The sequence below is a fragment of the Sardina pilchardus genome, chromosome 16, assembly GCF_963854185.1.
Source record: "Sardina pilchardus chromosome 16, fSarPil1.1, whole genome shotgun sequence".
Classification (NCBI taxonomy): domain Eukaryota; kingdom Metazoa; phylum Chordata; class Actinopteri; order Clupeiformes; family Clupeidae; genus Sardina; species Sardina pilchardus.
Genome location: NC_085009.1, coordinates 17,565,632 through 17,581,766, shown reverse-complemented (window position 1 = coordinate 17,581,766; position 16,135 = coordinate 17,565,632). Strand labels below are relative to the sequence as shown.

Below are 16,135 nucleotides of genomic sequence, written 5' to 3'. Positions count from 1 at the left end.
AGAGAGTACTACCATGTTGTGTGTGTGTGTGTGTGTGTGTGTGTGTGATATGAAGCATATGCTTGTTTGAGTGAGAGTGAATTAAATAGAGAGCGAGTACTACCATGTGGTGTGTGTGTGTGTGTGTGTGTGTGTCTGAGATAGTGGCCCTCATTTATCAAACGAGCGTACGACAAAAAACGGGTGTAAAACAGGCGTACGCTTGTTTCCACGCAAAGTATGGCATTTATCAATGTGAACGTGAACGGTGACTACGCTCAAATCTCACGTCTAGTCTCAACTCGTGTACGCAAGTTTTTCAGGTGGCATAGCATCGCACAGCAGTAAATCGGCGGTGCATTAGAAAGTTGAATAGTTGAATTGATGGACTATCTCGGACATAACACCTTTCCTGTACATGTGCAGCTTATTTGCTGTAATGTAGCATATTATATTGACACATATCATGGCTTAGAGTAGCCATAGGCGATGATTACTTTCTCTTTGGCAAACGCAACATTCATGAATTAGGCCTAGGCATATATATTTTAAATTATTTTCATAGGGCAAATTTCATTGTCGTACGGTTTTGTAATTAATGTATTTATAGTATGATTCGTTCTCTCTGCGAAAATAAAGTCTGTTGCGCTTAAATCGCTCTAGTTTCCCGCCTTCCTTGATGACAGCTTCTAGCAGTCAAAATTAACAAGGTTCAGCTGGACGTCACTGTGGCTCGAGATCACTAATGATCTCTTTTGGACGTATAATGCACCTTCATGTCATAAATTCTAGGGGCGAGGCCATTAAAACGAGCATAATATAGGGGCGTGATATTTAAATCACGCTTGTTTCCAGCCGCCACATTTATCAACACACGTTTATTCTTACGCTCGAATTGGAGTGATACGAAAGTTTGATGAATCACACGTGAGCCCTGGCGTAAGATGATTTCTGCGCTTAGATATACGCTGGTTTCTACGCTCTGTTGATAAATGAGGGCCATTAAGTGTGTGTGTGTCCTACTCCACAGGATGTCTGTCGATCGCTGGGGGCAGGGATGCTCACTGGGGGGCTTGGCCCTGGATGGTCCACTTGGAGATGAAGTACTCTGATTTCAAAATGGAGTGTGAGGGATCACTGGTCTCAGATCAGTGGGTTATGACCACAGCATACTGCTGCAAGTAGGTTACTGTGTCTGTTCAGCGTGTGTGTGTGTTTGTCTGTGTAGCATGGACATACTAGTTAGTGTTATTTACTTTTGTTCAGACAAAGACTTTCTAATGAGACACAGTACTCAGAGAATCTTCCATAGAAATGTATGGGGTTCGTTTGTAACGTAAACATGGCCATCGTCTACACATATTGTCCGTCAAAAGTTGACATGTAAATACATCATGTCAATCATGTGTTGTGATCTTTCAGCTGGTGTCATGAAGCCTTGCTCATGCCAATTGTGTGTGTGTGTGTGTGTGTCCATGTCCGTTTGTGTGTGTTTGTGTGAGTGTGAGTGTGTGTGTGTGTGTGTGTGTGTGTGTGTGTGTGTGTGTGTGACTGTGTGTGTGACTGTGTGTGTTTATTTGGATTCCTTTCCTTTTATCCATCAGTGAACAGGTAGTCGTGGAGCGTTCGTTTGCTCGGGTCGGGCAGCTGAGCCTGATGGAAGCTTCTGGAATGACGGTGCAGCTGAAGCAGTTGGTGCGGCACCCAGACTACGGGTTCGATATGATGGACAACAACATCGCCCTGGTGCAGCTGCAGGAGGCCATGTCCTTCTCTGACACAGTGAAGCCTGTGATATTGCCCAGCCCCCGAGACGTCTTCAGCGACGACACTGAGTGCTGGCTCAGTGGTTGGGGTGACGTAGCTAGGGACCGTAAGTGTGTGTGTGTGTGTGTATGTGTGTGATCATACTGTATGTACAGTAAGTTTGTGTTGTTCATGTGCCTTGTCACCTCGCCTTTCTTTTCTTCACTTTCCCTCTTTACTCTCTCTTTCTTTCTCTCTCCATCCATCAGAGGATCTGGGTGGGAAGAAGACTCTCCAGGAGCTGCAGATGACTCTGCTTGATGACTTCATATGTGGTCAGATCAACCGCAAGAAGAGTATCAACCAGCTTTGTGCCCGTAGCCTTGCAGGAGGAAGAAAGGGCGCCTGTTGGGTAAGCGTATGTGTGTCTGTTTGAGTGTGTGTATATAGGCCTATTCGGACGGGATTAGTTTTATGGGGGGACGTACAGTAATGCAGGTTTATCATATGACCTCTGTAATATAAATGTCCAATTCGGACGGGACTAGACATCTCTGTCATTTTACTTGACATGGGAGGAGTAACTACGTTTACGTTCTGCCGTCACATCTTCGTCGCTGTGCACGTGATACTTTGCGTCAGGTACGTGCGGCATTTTCAGATTTGAAAGACTACAAGTTGGTTAAACTAGCAAACGTTAGCTTTATGTTATGCCATAAGTAGTTTGAAATGGCTAACAATATCAAGCTAATAGGCAAACTAGCTAACGTCCTATTAGGAGCTACACAGCATGTCATGTTTTCATTCAGACTATGGTGGAATTGTTTTCCAATCAGGATGTGACGAAATATTACAGACATCTTTACAGAGGGTTGCGTTCGCACGGGATTAATATTACCTAAGGTAATTTCTCCGGACCGTTTTACGGAAGGTAAAAGTGTCTGTAAATGTCACCGACATACTCCGTTATGTTTACTGACATGGCGCGTCCGGACGGGACTACATTACCTGGTAATTATTACTTTACCTGATGTCACCCCATAAAACTAATCCCGTCCGAATAGGCCTTATGACTGTGTGTGTGTTTATGCATGAGTGTGTGTTACAGTATGTGTCTTGAGTGTATAGTGTGAATTTAACATACAATGTGCATGTTTAGTCATATGCTTGTGTGAGTATATACTTCATGATACATATATGTTTGTGTATTGCAATATATGTGCGAGTATGACATACTGTGTCTCTCTCTCTCTGTGTGTGTGTGTGTGTGTGTGTGTGTGTGTGTGTGTGCAGAATGATTATGGTGCACCCCTGGTGTGTGTCCTAGCAGGAGAGGCAGAGAAGAGATTTGTGCTGGTTGGACTGGTCACCTCACAGGACTGTGGCCAGAGCCCCACCGATCTCTACACAAGCGTCTTCCGCCATACACAGTTCATCCAGGACACAATCCAGGAGGCAGAATGCAAAGATCGGCCGCCTTTTGAAGCCTGTTTTCTGTAAGCAACTAGTGCAGCTGTCACAGTTTAAGCCACTCACTCTCATGGCAACCCCTTTAGCTGCCCACAGGTGTAACCCTTTCAAGGTCAAGGTAACTTTATTGTCCCCAAGGGCAGGGCTGTACGCTAAGCTTTTTCACTAGGAGCACAGGTGCTCCTAAATGAAAAACTTTAGGAGCACAGAAAAAAATGTAGGAGCACTATGAAATTTCCTTGAAAACCTTCTTGCCTTAAGCAGGATACAGATCATTCACAGCAGTGGCAATCATAGTCTCTGCTCAAACCCTACACACACAGAAAATGGCTTGTCTTGTTTCTATTTCATATTTTGAATTCAGAATTTGTATACATTTTGTTAACAATTTATAGCATTTTAGGATTTGCATAATTACTTATAGCTTAAAATATTCAGTAAACTGAATACTTCATATTGATTACACTTGTCTTTAATGATATTACAGGGGTGGTGTGTAGGTCTAATTGAGTGCCTGTCACTTTAAGATGTACGTGAACATAATTAGGTTTCATTCGGTTTTAGGAAAAGAGTCAAGCATAGTTCAAGGATACATCATGTTTTCATTAAATAACTTAAATGTTCAAAAAACAAAGGTAAAGACAAATATTTCTGGTGTAATAGAAAATATGAGTGTCCACTGTCCAGTTATGTTAACTTCTATGATTTAGGTAGCCTACCATGGCATGGCATCGTTAGTTGTCACTTTTTCCTTGGTGATGTTTAATTGGCTGGGTGCTTACTCTACCATGACTCGTCTTGGGAGTTTGGTAGGCTATATCTGTTATATCCAATGAGTGACAACCAGTGCTCAAAATAAAACGTTACGGTAATTCTCCTGATAACGTTAGTGGAATGGATTTAATGTGAACGTAACCTCCATACAAAGACGCAGAGTGGCTATATGATGCGGAATTTCATTTGCAATGAAAATGTTCCGCCTTTTTAAAGCAGGTGTAGCCTACACCAAATCGTGGTTAAATCCATCATTTAGACAACAGAATCAGTTGGATTTCTTTCATAGAAGTCAACCAGGCCTATGTCAAATGCAGGCTGGGGTGAAGCTAACACGGTTTCCACACCGTGTTTATCAACTGTGATAATAATAATATTTGAAATGAACACGGTAATTGTATATAGTCAACATTCTTATCATGGTTTGCCGTTTCAACGGTAATCGCTACAAAGTCACCAACTGATAACGAACAGATTGAAGAAAAAGAAGAATGGTTTTGGAGTGACATTTTTTGCTTGTGTGAGAGACAGCGAGGTTGTTGAGTTTCCAGCCAGGAGCGTAAGAGTTGTCAACTATGAAATTTGTATACAGATGCGCGAAAATTTTACTAGCCTATACTTTGATCCACTTGGTGTGGATTTTTAGGAGCAAAATGCGAATAAAAGGGTTGAATTCAGTACTTGCACCTGTGCTCCCATTTCATATTTTCAATTAGCACTAATATATATTTACTCGCATTTGCGACGAGGTGCTCGCAGTGTACAGCCCTGCCCATATGGAGTTTCGTTTGTGCCAAAATGTTCAAACAATACTTTTTCTAATTCAAACAAAAATCAATTAATCAAAATACCAAATACAAAATCTAAACAAAAAAAATAAAGTCGAAAAAAAAAATCTAAACTCGCAAACAAATTATTTGTGTAGTTGCAAAAAAAAACTGTTTGAATAACTTGTCTTTTGGTTTACAATAACAACAGTCATTTGCAGCGACATCATTCGTTTGTTTGCTCCTGGCTTTTTCAGTTTCGATTCTGGCTCTCGCGTTTGCGCTGCCTGTTTCTTTGCTTGCGATTCTGGCACAAACTTCACATGTGGGTGGGTGTCTGTGGGGTGCATTCCTATTGGCTGATGCGTTTTGACTGACAGCTTTACTATGGATTCAAGCGCAAGAGCTACCCACCTCCCCCCCAGGTAGTGGTGCAACGCTCTTTTTGGCCACTATGTACAGGTATATGCGATGTGGCGCTATTGAGCACAGTATGTCAACCGCCATATGAAGAAGAAGAAGATATTGACCACAGTAAGTAGTTCCGTGGAGCTAGCTACACCAAAGCCATCGATGGGCTACACGCGTTATGGACTCAAAACAATGGGTTTTCCTCACTACTCATTAACCCAAGGTAAGAAGTGTAATCTGATTTGTTATGGGTCTAATTTTCACGTTTATGTGGGATGTTATGGCGTAGTTGTTACAATACTGACGCTGGTTTTAAGGTATCAGATGGCTATCTTAGCATCGTAGGTTTGTCCACATACAAACGAGGCTTTTGATGAAATGTCGCACTACAGTAGCCTAAATTATGAATTCATACCATGTATTTATTTGTTCAGAAGTATATTGTTAATGTCCTCGCGTTATATAAGCGTATGTGTCCGATTATGTCATGAAATATCGCTATGTTGTCAACGGTAGTCTAGCATAGTATGAGCGCGATGGTGCGATCTATCTGTGGTCAGTTCATCAATGGCCCTGGCGATCTCTGGAGGTCCACTCTTTGTGAACGTTTGGAGACCACAGACATAGTGTAACCTTAGTTAGAGTATTGGTTCATTTGCCTGAGAAAGACCCAAGGGTCGAAACGTTACTTTTTGTAAACATGGGAGCTCAAGCAGTGTTGCCAACGTTACCTTCTTCTGTTACATCTCCCCAGGAAATGTTATTAAGCACTGTGACCAGCTCTGTCTTTTGATTAGTACATGTCTCATGTCTTTTGCTTGTGCTTGTGTGCTTGTGCAGAACAACTCATCGTGATGGAGCACCTGTACTCCCTGATACAGCAGGATCTGAGGGGATTCCTCAGACAGGACGCAGATGTGGATTGACAACATCCTGCAGTTTGACCTGTTCAACCGACCTCTTCTCTGTCCCATACACACCACACAGTCTTTGGTCAACCTCTGCTTCATTGCCATCACAACCATCGGTCCCTGTTTCATCTGCAGCACAACACAGCACAGCTGACGGCCTCTTCTCCATCTGCAGCACAGCACCACACACCAGACAGAGTCCGCTGCGTCTTTCACACACCTGGTGGATCCTATTGTGTGCCTCACATACCTGAGAGACTCTGCTCCACAGTACCTGCAGGCTCTGCCCTGCCCCACCCCTCGCACACCCGATGGACCTAGCTGTGTCCCTCACATACACAATGCGCTGTACCCCATCCCTCACACACCCGATGGATCTAGCTGTGTCCCTCACATACACAATGCGCTGTACCCCATCCCTCACACACCCAACAGATCCTGTTGTGTCTCTAACACACAGAGCAGGCTTTGCCCAGCCCCTCAGGGTGGCTCTGAAATCTGTGGCTTTCACACTCCCAACAGACGCTGCTCTCTCCCTCACACACCCGGCTGGCTCTGCCCGGTCCGTTGCACACCTGCAGACTTCCAGCCGCCACAAACCCAGCTCACCCTTCTCCTGCTGTGTCCTTTACAAACCAAAAAACACAGCTATGCTCCGCACATGACTAGCTGACTCTGCCTGGTCCCTTGCACACCCAGTGGACGTGGACACTGTTGTGACTGTTGATATTGCTGTTATTGTTGATATACATAGGTTTCTCGTTTACCAACTATACTGGCTGCGCGCGCATCCGAGAGGCAGAAAATGCCAAGCTACATTAGAAAGTTACCAAGTAGTTGGATGTTAAGAATGGTAAGCTTATATGCTATGATTAATTAAGCAATGAAAAAGTGATGTTACCTTCCAAAAAAATGTATTTATTCAGTCAGAGTTCCCAAAAGTACAGCTTGATGATGGTATTGACAAACATACTGGGAAGGCAGAGCGCCGAAACGCGTCTGTGTGAATAAATGGTGATTGCTTATGCATAGTGCGGCCTGTTCTCTTGTTTTCATTGACAAACATAGCACATCAGTTATGAAACCATGCTGTGTGATGGATGTATATCAGGTTTATGTAACAACAGGCCACATTTAATTTTATGTGTTTGACTTCATGGCGGGCCACATGAAACAGAGCAGAGGGCCGCATGTGGCCCCTGGGCCTTAGTTTGCCCACCCCTGTTGTAGTAGCATGTCAATAAATTAGTTTATCCAATCATATGAAAGGTGTTTTGACAAGGCCCTGCCTTCTGAAATACATTTCCAATGGAGTAGTTCCAGATGAATGTGAGGAGCTAGGTGGAACGAAATTCAAGTGGTGAGTCAGGTTAACATACAGTAAGTAGTATGTAGTAAGTAGTAAGTAGTACAATTTTATTGTTCTTTATTCAAAACAACACTTATTCTAATAAAGTTAAACTGCAGGATGTTGTCAATCCACATCTGCGTCCTGTCTGAGGAATCCCCTCAGATCCTGCTGTATCAGGGAGTACAGGTGCTCCATCACGATGAGTTGTTCTGCACAAACACACAAGCACAAGCAAAAGACAAATTACATGTACTAATCAAAAGACAGAGCTGGTCACAGTGCTTAATAACATTTCCTGGGGAGATGTAACAGAAGAAGGTAACGTTGGCAACACTGCTTGAGCTCCCATGTTTACAAAAAGTAACGTTTCGACCCTTGGGTCTTTCTCAGGCAAATGAACCAATACTCTAACTAAGGTTACACTATGTCTGTGGTCTCCAAACGTTCACAAAGAGTGGACCTCCAGAGATCGCCAGGGCCATTGATGAACTGACCACAGATAGATCGCACCATCGCGCTCATACTATGCTAGACTACCGTTGACAACATAGCGATATTTCATGACATAATCGGACACATACGCTTATATAACGCGAGGACATTAACAATATACTTCTGAACAAATAAATACATGGTATGAATTCATAATTTAGGCTACTGTAGTGCGACATTTCATCAAAAGCCTCGTTTGTATGTGGACAAACCTACGATGCTAAGATAGCCATCTGATACCTTAAAACCAGCGTCAGTATTGTAACAACTACGCCATAACATCCCACATAAACGTGAAAATTAGACCCATAACAAATTAGATTACACTTCTTACCTTGGGTTAATGAGTAGTGAGGAAAACCCATTGTTTTGAGTCCATAACGCGTGTAGCCCATCGATGGCTTTGGTGTAGCTAGCTCCACGGAACTACTTACTGTGGTCAATATCTTCTTCTTCTTCATATGGCGGTTGACATACTGTGCTCAATAGCGCCACATCGCATATACCTGTACATAGTGGCCAAAAAGAGCGTTGCACCACTACCTGGGGGGGAGGTGGGTAGCTCTTGCGCTTGAATCCATAGTAAAGCTGTCAGTCAAAACGCATCAGCCAATAGGAATGCACCCCACAGACACCCACCCACATGTGAAGTTTGTGCCAGAATCGCAAGCAAAGAAACAGGCAGCGCAAACGCGAGAGCCAGAATCGAAACTGAAAAAGCCAGGAGCAAACAAACGAATGATGTCGCTGCAAATGACTGTTGTTATTGTAAACCAAAAGACAAGTTATTCAAACAGTTTTTTTTGCAACTACACAAATAATTTGTTTGCGAGTTTAGATTTTTTTTTTCGACTTTATTTTTTTTGTTTAGATTTTGTATTTGGTATTTTGATTAATTGATTTTTGTTTGAATTTGAAAAAGTATTGTTTGAACTTTTTGGCACAAACGAAACTCCATATGCCCAAGGGGCAATTTTTGTGCAGCCAGCAGACAGGTATACATAAGGACAAGACACACAACAATACGGCAAAAACATAAAATACCCTGGGGTTGCAAGGCCTGGGGACCACGTTTACCTGCACTATCATTTCACACACACACACACACACACACACACACACACACACACACACACACACACACACACACACACACACACACACACACACACAGTCACTCAGAGAATCTCCCATAGAAATGTAAACATGGCCGTTACAAACTACCCCACCCTTCTCTGCATGTCCATCTATAAAAACAACTGAAATCAGCTTGAGTCCTTGTAGCTTCTCTGTCTGTGTAATATACTGCATTCATCACATGCAGTTATCTACACATCCGTATTCTTGAAGTTCTTTGTTTATTGAAGTCTGTGTTCTGCTGTTATTGCTCCTAAAACGAAAAGCACACAATAAAGTTGTAAACCACAAAAACGTTTTCTTTCCAGTCCACATGATTTCTTGTAACACTGAAATATCATCTTGTACAGTATATGGACTATGTGATTCAGTAGTTATACTCAAGGGCGTAGGTTTGGTCTCCGCTTTTGGTGGGGACACATATGTTATGTTTTCTTGGGTTATATAAAGTCTATTATATATGTTACAGAGTATGGAAATGCATAGTTTACGTGTTATCTCTTTGTATTGTGTAAGCTAGGCTACACACGACACACACACACACACACACACACACACACACACACACACACACACACACACACACACACACACACACCGACACACACAACAACACAACGACACACACACATACAGTACACACACAAACACACACACACACACACACACACACACACACACACACACACACACACACACTTACTTCTATATCTATGCAATAACACTTGATAACAGAATCCTAGTTGCTCTGTCTGTACAATGTACTGCATTCATGTTTTTTTTACTTGTTAATGCCAAGCTGTTCCTATTTATTCTTTGAAATGGTGTAAATACGGTGAAAGCTTTTGTTGATCCTGCAGTCTGAACAAATAATATACTGACATCATACCAGCCATAAAATCAGAGGACCCGACTTTAAAAATCCTGACCTCCGAAAAAAGTACCAGATAGCAAAATCAGATTGGCAGACACTTGTGGCCAACCATTGGACTACCATCTCTTTAAATGGTATGAATATTAGTTTGCATGTGGTGTTATCACTACTATGCAGTATCGTTTTATGCCGCTAGATGGCAATATTGATCATGGTTTGTAATCAAAGATGCTCTCCTTCTTACAATCTGAAGGGGATTAATGTTGTTGAACAATTTCAGCTTGATGAGCATAATAGGGATATACAGTATTTACGTATAATGACCTGCAGAAATTTTATTTGTATGAAATTAGAATCAAAATTCTAAGTTTATGTTTTATTATTACAGACTGTGCACGTTGTCAATATCAGTGCTGGAACAATACAGAGTTAATAGTTAACCAGTGCAACCTTATCATCTCCCCAATAGAAAGGTTTGTCAAAAGTTTTGACAAGCCTGGAGGTGAAACGAAACTCACAGAAATATGTTTACTGTATGCCCACACCCAGATATTGGCTCTGTTTAGTAAGTCCTTATTATGTGAACTTACATACATAACTTGATATTATTATACCTCAGTGGCTTTACTGTGCAACTTGGTAGTTGTATATAGCATGGGTTTCAAAGGAGACTGTCAAAAACAATCCAATTGTTATTGGCATTACAGCAAACTATGGCTCTGCATAATGTGATAGAAGAAGTAATTATATTGTATTACAGGTATTTGCTGTAATTTTGTATACAGATCAAAACAGAAAGAAATACAAGGAGAGCAACATGCTCCATACTTTATACATGTGACATGGTTAAAAAAAAAAAAAAACCTGGGTAAGATCCACTCAGTGAATGTTTATGAACATTTAGTCATTCAATTTTTCATTTTTGTTTGTTTCTAGGCAGGCCAGAGAAGGCGTTGCTCCTGAAAACAAAGCAGTGGAACAACAACAATCATTTCTGACACTGAAATATTGTTTTAGGCCTACTTATTTTTTACTTAATTGTTGATTGAGATCCGTCCTCGCTTGGTGCAATGGAATGTCGTAGTATTGTGGAATGTCGTAGTATTTACAATGACAATAAAAATAATCTGAATCTGTCTGTGGCTATACACCACTTCGAAAAGCCCCCTCTGATGAATACAGGATCAGCTCTGGTTTGCTCCTCATATACCGACACAGATCTCGGATTGCCTCTCAGACATATTGACATGGATGAAGGCACACCACCTCCAGCTAAGGTCCCGTACACATGTAGCCGGGTGTCTGCTAAAACGAAGATATTTGTCTATGTTTGGACCTGTCATCCACATGACAACGCATATAAACGAATCTTCGGGCAAAAAAAACCTCCGGGCAAAGTGAAGATCTGCGAATACTCCGTTTATGCATTGGTGTGTAGCCAGAGATAACCGGAGATCTGCGTTTTCGAACATCAGAATATGCGCCAAAGCAACAACAAATCTGCTCTGACGTCAAACGTGCGACCTTTGTTCACTGTAGAGGCATGGATCTGAGTGCCTTGAAAACGCAGATGTGTGGAAGGTTTTTTTTTTTTTCGAAAACAAGGTAATGTGGATCAAATTTGGGGGTAGGGGGGGTGTACATAGTATGTACATAGCTAAACCTCTCTGTCCTTGGCCGGGTTTCCCAAAATTGTTAAGAAGCTCTTAAGTGCTAAGAACTTCTTAGGAGCGTTGTAAGAATGTTCTAAGAATGCTCCTAAGAAGTTCTTAGGACTTAAGAGCTTCTTAACGATTTTGGGAAACCCGGCCCTTGTCTGTTGCACCTTCCAGGGCTGCAAGAAATTTTGTCGTTCTCGTCAACCAACCTTCTCTGATCATGTTGCTTTGGTCGCACAGTCATGCTGTTTCACATTCTAAAACATAGACAATCATGACTTACTTGACTCAAGATGTTACCCAACTCCTGGTACAGTATACAGGCAATAGTCATCTCACGACATGACTACTGTAATGCCAGCCTGCTCAGTGAAACCCCTTCAGATGATCCAGAATGTACGCCTGGTCTACAACCGACCGGAAAGGGCACGTCACCCCACTGCTCATCCAGCTACTGTACACTGGCTACCTATGGCCGTCTCTGGGTCTGCTCCCACCTACTGTACTTGAATGCCCTCATACAGGCATACAGTATGCTACCACCCGACCGTTACACTCCTCAGACTAACAATGTCTAGCTCAGCCACCGGTACGCTCAAGCCATTCCATACTTTTTTCATCTGTTGTTCCTCGTTGGTGGAACACGCTACCAGTTCCGACAAGAGCAGGGACATCCCTCTCCATCTTCAAAAAACTTCTGAAGACTCAGCTTTTCAGAGAACATCTCCTCTCGTAGCACTACTTACAACTAGTTTTGCTGATTCTACCACCGGACCACCTTGACTGTTTGAAAACAGCACTCACTGATGCACTTATTCTTATTGCACTCTAGAATTGTTGTGAGAATTGCTTTAAAAAGCTTAAAATGTTTACCATGTTGCATTTAAAGTCCACAACCTCCTAGTCCTATCATAATTTCCTACTCAACACATCAAAAACAAAAGAAATCATCGTCGACCAAAGATGCCAGCCACCCCTCAAAACTCCCGTGTTCATTGAAGTTGAACCCATCTCCATCACTGATGCATTCAAACTCACCCACATCAGCAACAACCTCAAATCAACACAGACCACATCTACAAAAAAGCTATTTATCTGCGATCATACTATTAAAATCAATCCAGCAGATGGCGCTGTGAGTTATGCTACGGGGCAAGCACAGTTGGGGGGAAAGCGTCACAATCGATTGTTGAGTTTATGACTACTTTTGAGCTATAGGCTACTCTGGGCTACCTTAAACGCTGTCGATGGGTGTTCTTGTCACTAATGAGATGTGTTTTACAAATTATAAAGGATATTAGCCAATACAAATTAGAAATGATATATGTTGGATTTCCCATGAGTTAAATGTGTTATTGTAGTTTGTAAACCAAACATAAACTAAAATCAAGAGCCTAAATAGCTATCATGTTGCCTTGCTACTTATGTTGATCTCTTTTCCAAAACCTTGACTGCTCCATCCTGATTGGACGTTCTGTATTTGTTGTCAAATCAAAGTTGTTACATCTTCACAAGGTGTCAAATAGAGAGCCGAAGTCCGTTAGCCACCATGGGACCTTTTTTTAACGACAGTCAGTGGAGAAAGATAAATTATTTTCTGATCCCGATCATCTTGTGCCTTGAATTACCAATATGATATTTGCCCATTTTAATGACAATTTTTCATGTAAAGACATTTGAAATGTATTTCGTAACTAGTGAATTACAACATTGTGAAAGATCGTACTGTAATTCCAACGACTAACAAACCCATCAGTCGCACTAGTGACGTTAGCCCCTCTCATAGCCACACCGGATTCTACAGGCATTCCAGCAACAGGTCCTACCTGAGCTTCCCTTGCCGATGAAAGAGGATTAAACACCTCAGATAAGTTGTATTCATTCATAGACTGTACATAAACTACTGTTAAGTGACTTAGCTGGCAGCAAGATGTAACCGTTAACTAGCATTACAGCTAGACGCATCCAGAGCCTCTCGTTTCAATGAGATGGAAACGTACATCGTTTGAGACGAGAAGATGAGCTGGCATCTGAACTATTAAAGAGGCCTCCGATTTAACTTATTTTTCAATTGCACTGGATGAAAGCACTGACAAAGACGGTGCCCAACTGCTTATATTTGATTTGAGGAATTACTGACACATTTGAAATAGTGGAGGAGTTTCTCATGATGTAGTCAATGAAGGGGACAACAAGAGGTTTGGACCTCTACGACAGTTTGTCAGGATGCTTGCAGAGTTTGAACCTACCATGGATGAAATTACTGAACGAGACCGCAGATGGCTTGTCATAATTAAACTGTGCTTAAACAATAGTTTGAAATAGACCTAAGGAATAAAATGCATGTTTAAAATATCTTTAAATGACTTAAAGGGACACTTCACCGATTAGCATTAAGCTTTGTATCTTCAGAAAACCAGTCATGGTCCAGTCCGGTCCAAGCCGGGCAAGGATCAATATACATAGGGTGACCAGATGTCCCGGTTTTCCTGGGACAGTCCCGATTTTGAGTGGCGTGTCCCGAGTCCCGACAAAAGCCCGTCGGGACGCTAATATGTCCCGCTTTTCACCAACCACTGTTGAAGTGTGGTTTTAATATAGCCCGATCACTACTTAAACCCATGTAGAAACTAGCATATAAAGCGTCCGACTTATGATTTGTGTGTGTGTGATAGTGTGCCAGTCAATCGCAGTCTGCACAATCTTTGCAGTCAACTTTACATTGTTTCATTGCCTCGTTTTAATGGCTAGCCGGTTACGCTACGACAATGCTGAAGAGAAAGTCATCATTCTCAATAACCTATTAGTCCGTGAGCCAGAGGGGTTGGTCGTTATCAAAAAAGGGGCAAACCATACCTTTACTGAAAGCCTGGAATCTCAGCTTTTCAATGATGTATAATGGCCATCTGACAAGAGTAGCTGTTTAGAGTTCTCACACATAATGTAAACTAAGGTTGAGAAAATAATATGGCTGAGCTTCGTTTTCAAAAAATGTTTTCATGCATAGGCTAGATAACAGTGAGGAATGTTTAGGAGTCAGACAGTGCAGGCCCTAATCTCTGATTGAAAGTGCACAGAATTTGTGCATTTACACAGCAATATTTAAGAAATTTTCTCGGGGGTGACACCCCCAAACCCCCACTACCGTCTGGGCTTAAGGACAGCTATGAAAAAAAGTCGCATGTTGACGTTACATTTGATCACGCACAAAAGTGTCCCGGTTTTGGTTCAGAGAAATCTGGTCACCCTAAATATACACAAATCCACCACAAACTTTATGGGCGCTGCCATCTTGCCTGCTGCCATTACTGCGTGCCTGCGGAGTGTGACGATGTGACACTTGCCTGTGCGTTTCAGTTAAAGCATCCTGTCAGAGAATATCTAGCGAGAGATCCTACTCATGAAAGAAGATGTCAACTGTCAACCGCCTACGGGACCAACGCGCTAATTCCTTAGCAGCCAGGCACGCAGTAATGGCGGCGCTGCTTTACTTCCGTGTTTCGATGGATTTGTGTATTGGTCCAGTGTTCGCTCGCTGGCATGAGCTAAAGGAGGAAGAGGGGTGCCCGACCAATGCTGACTTGGCCGTCATGTTGTTTAACTACAGTAGTATATTGCTTGCATACTATCTCTATTTCTTCTAATTTGTTGTCTGGCTGGCTATATTATGGAAACTATCTGGTCATCCATTTATCTTCATGACACAACTAATACCAGTAGAGGAGCAAATGATCAATCTGGTAGCTAGTAAATGCTAACATGCTAGTTTTTGATGGTTAGCATGCTATTATAATATTGATGATATACAGTATGACTATTACCGACCACACAAACATTGAATTGAATTAGCATATCCATTCTTTAAAACAGTAGCCAATAGGTAAGGGATATAATGTATAAAACGCCGGTCATTATTGGAAAATAATTAGGCTACTGACAGGATGAAGCGCGTCGGGGTTTTGCTTCGTCCTGAAGGGAATTATTTTCCGATATTCCAATTTCCCGCTTATTATAGGCCTACGGCTACTTGCCAAAACGAGAAAAGAAACATAACTAAATCAATGTGTCTTTAGCAATGACTTGGCTACCGTTTCGTGGCTTCCGCTAGAACTAACAAAATAAATCGTTCACCACAGTTGACAGTTGTTAGGTGTTGCCAGGCAACATACTTAATAGCCGAGTTTCACTTTCAATGAAATTCCATTGCAACCAGCGGACGGATTTGTTGCAGATTGATATGAAAGACGTTAATTAAAAGCACAAAACCCGTTGCCATTGACAGCGGTCATTATATACTTTGCTGCGGTCATTATACAGATTTAATGACCGGTAGAACTTTGGGAAATCCCATTGAAGTCAATGGAGCGTTCTACTTGCATTGTGAAGAGCCGTATAATAAGCTGCTATAATGATGCTGGCTTGTAAACGTGAGCTACGCAACTTTTTGGCATTTGAAAAAAATAAAACCCATGAGATAATATTGATATGACATGCTGAAATATATGCCACTGTACCTGGGATGAAGACAATTCACACGCAACATAGACAGTCTGCCCAAGACGTGA

General features: G+C 42.0%; 1 long non-coding RNA gene across 1 annotated transcript; it reads right to left on the bottom strand.

Moving 5' to 3' along the window:
- Nucleotides 1-7,467: 7,467 nt before the first annotated feature.
- On the bottom strand, nucleotides 7,468-8,835 carry LOC134060309 (uncharacterized). The gene is made up of 2 exons (XR_009935159.1): nucleotides 8,236-8,835; nucleotides 7,468-7,618 (listed from the first exon to the last, which is right to left on the bottom strand). It is a non-coding gene; the product is annotated as an uncharacterized LOC134060309 (long non-coding RNA).
- Nucleotides 8,836-16,135: the final 7,300 nt, after the last annotated feature.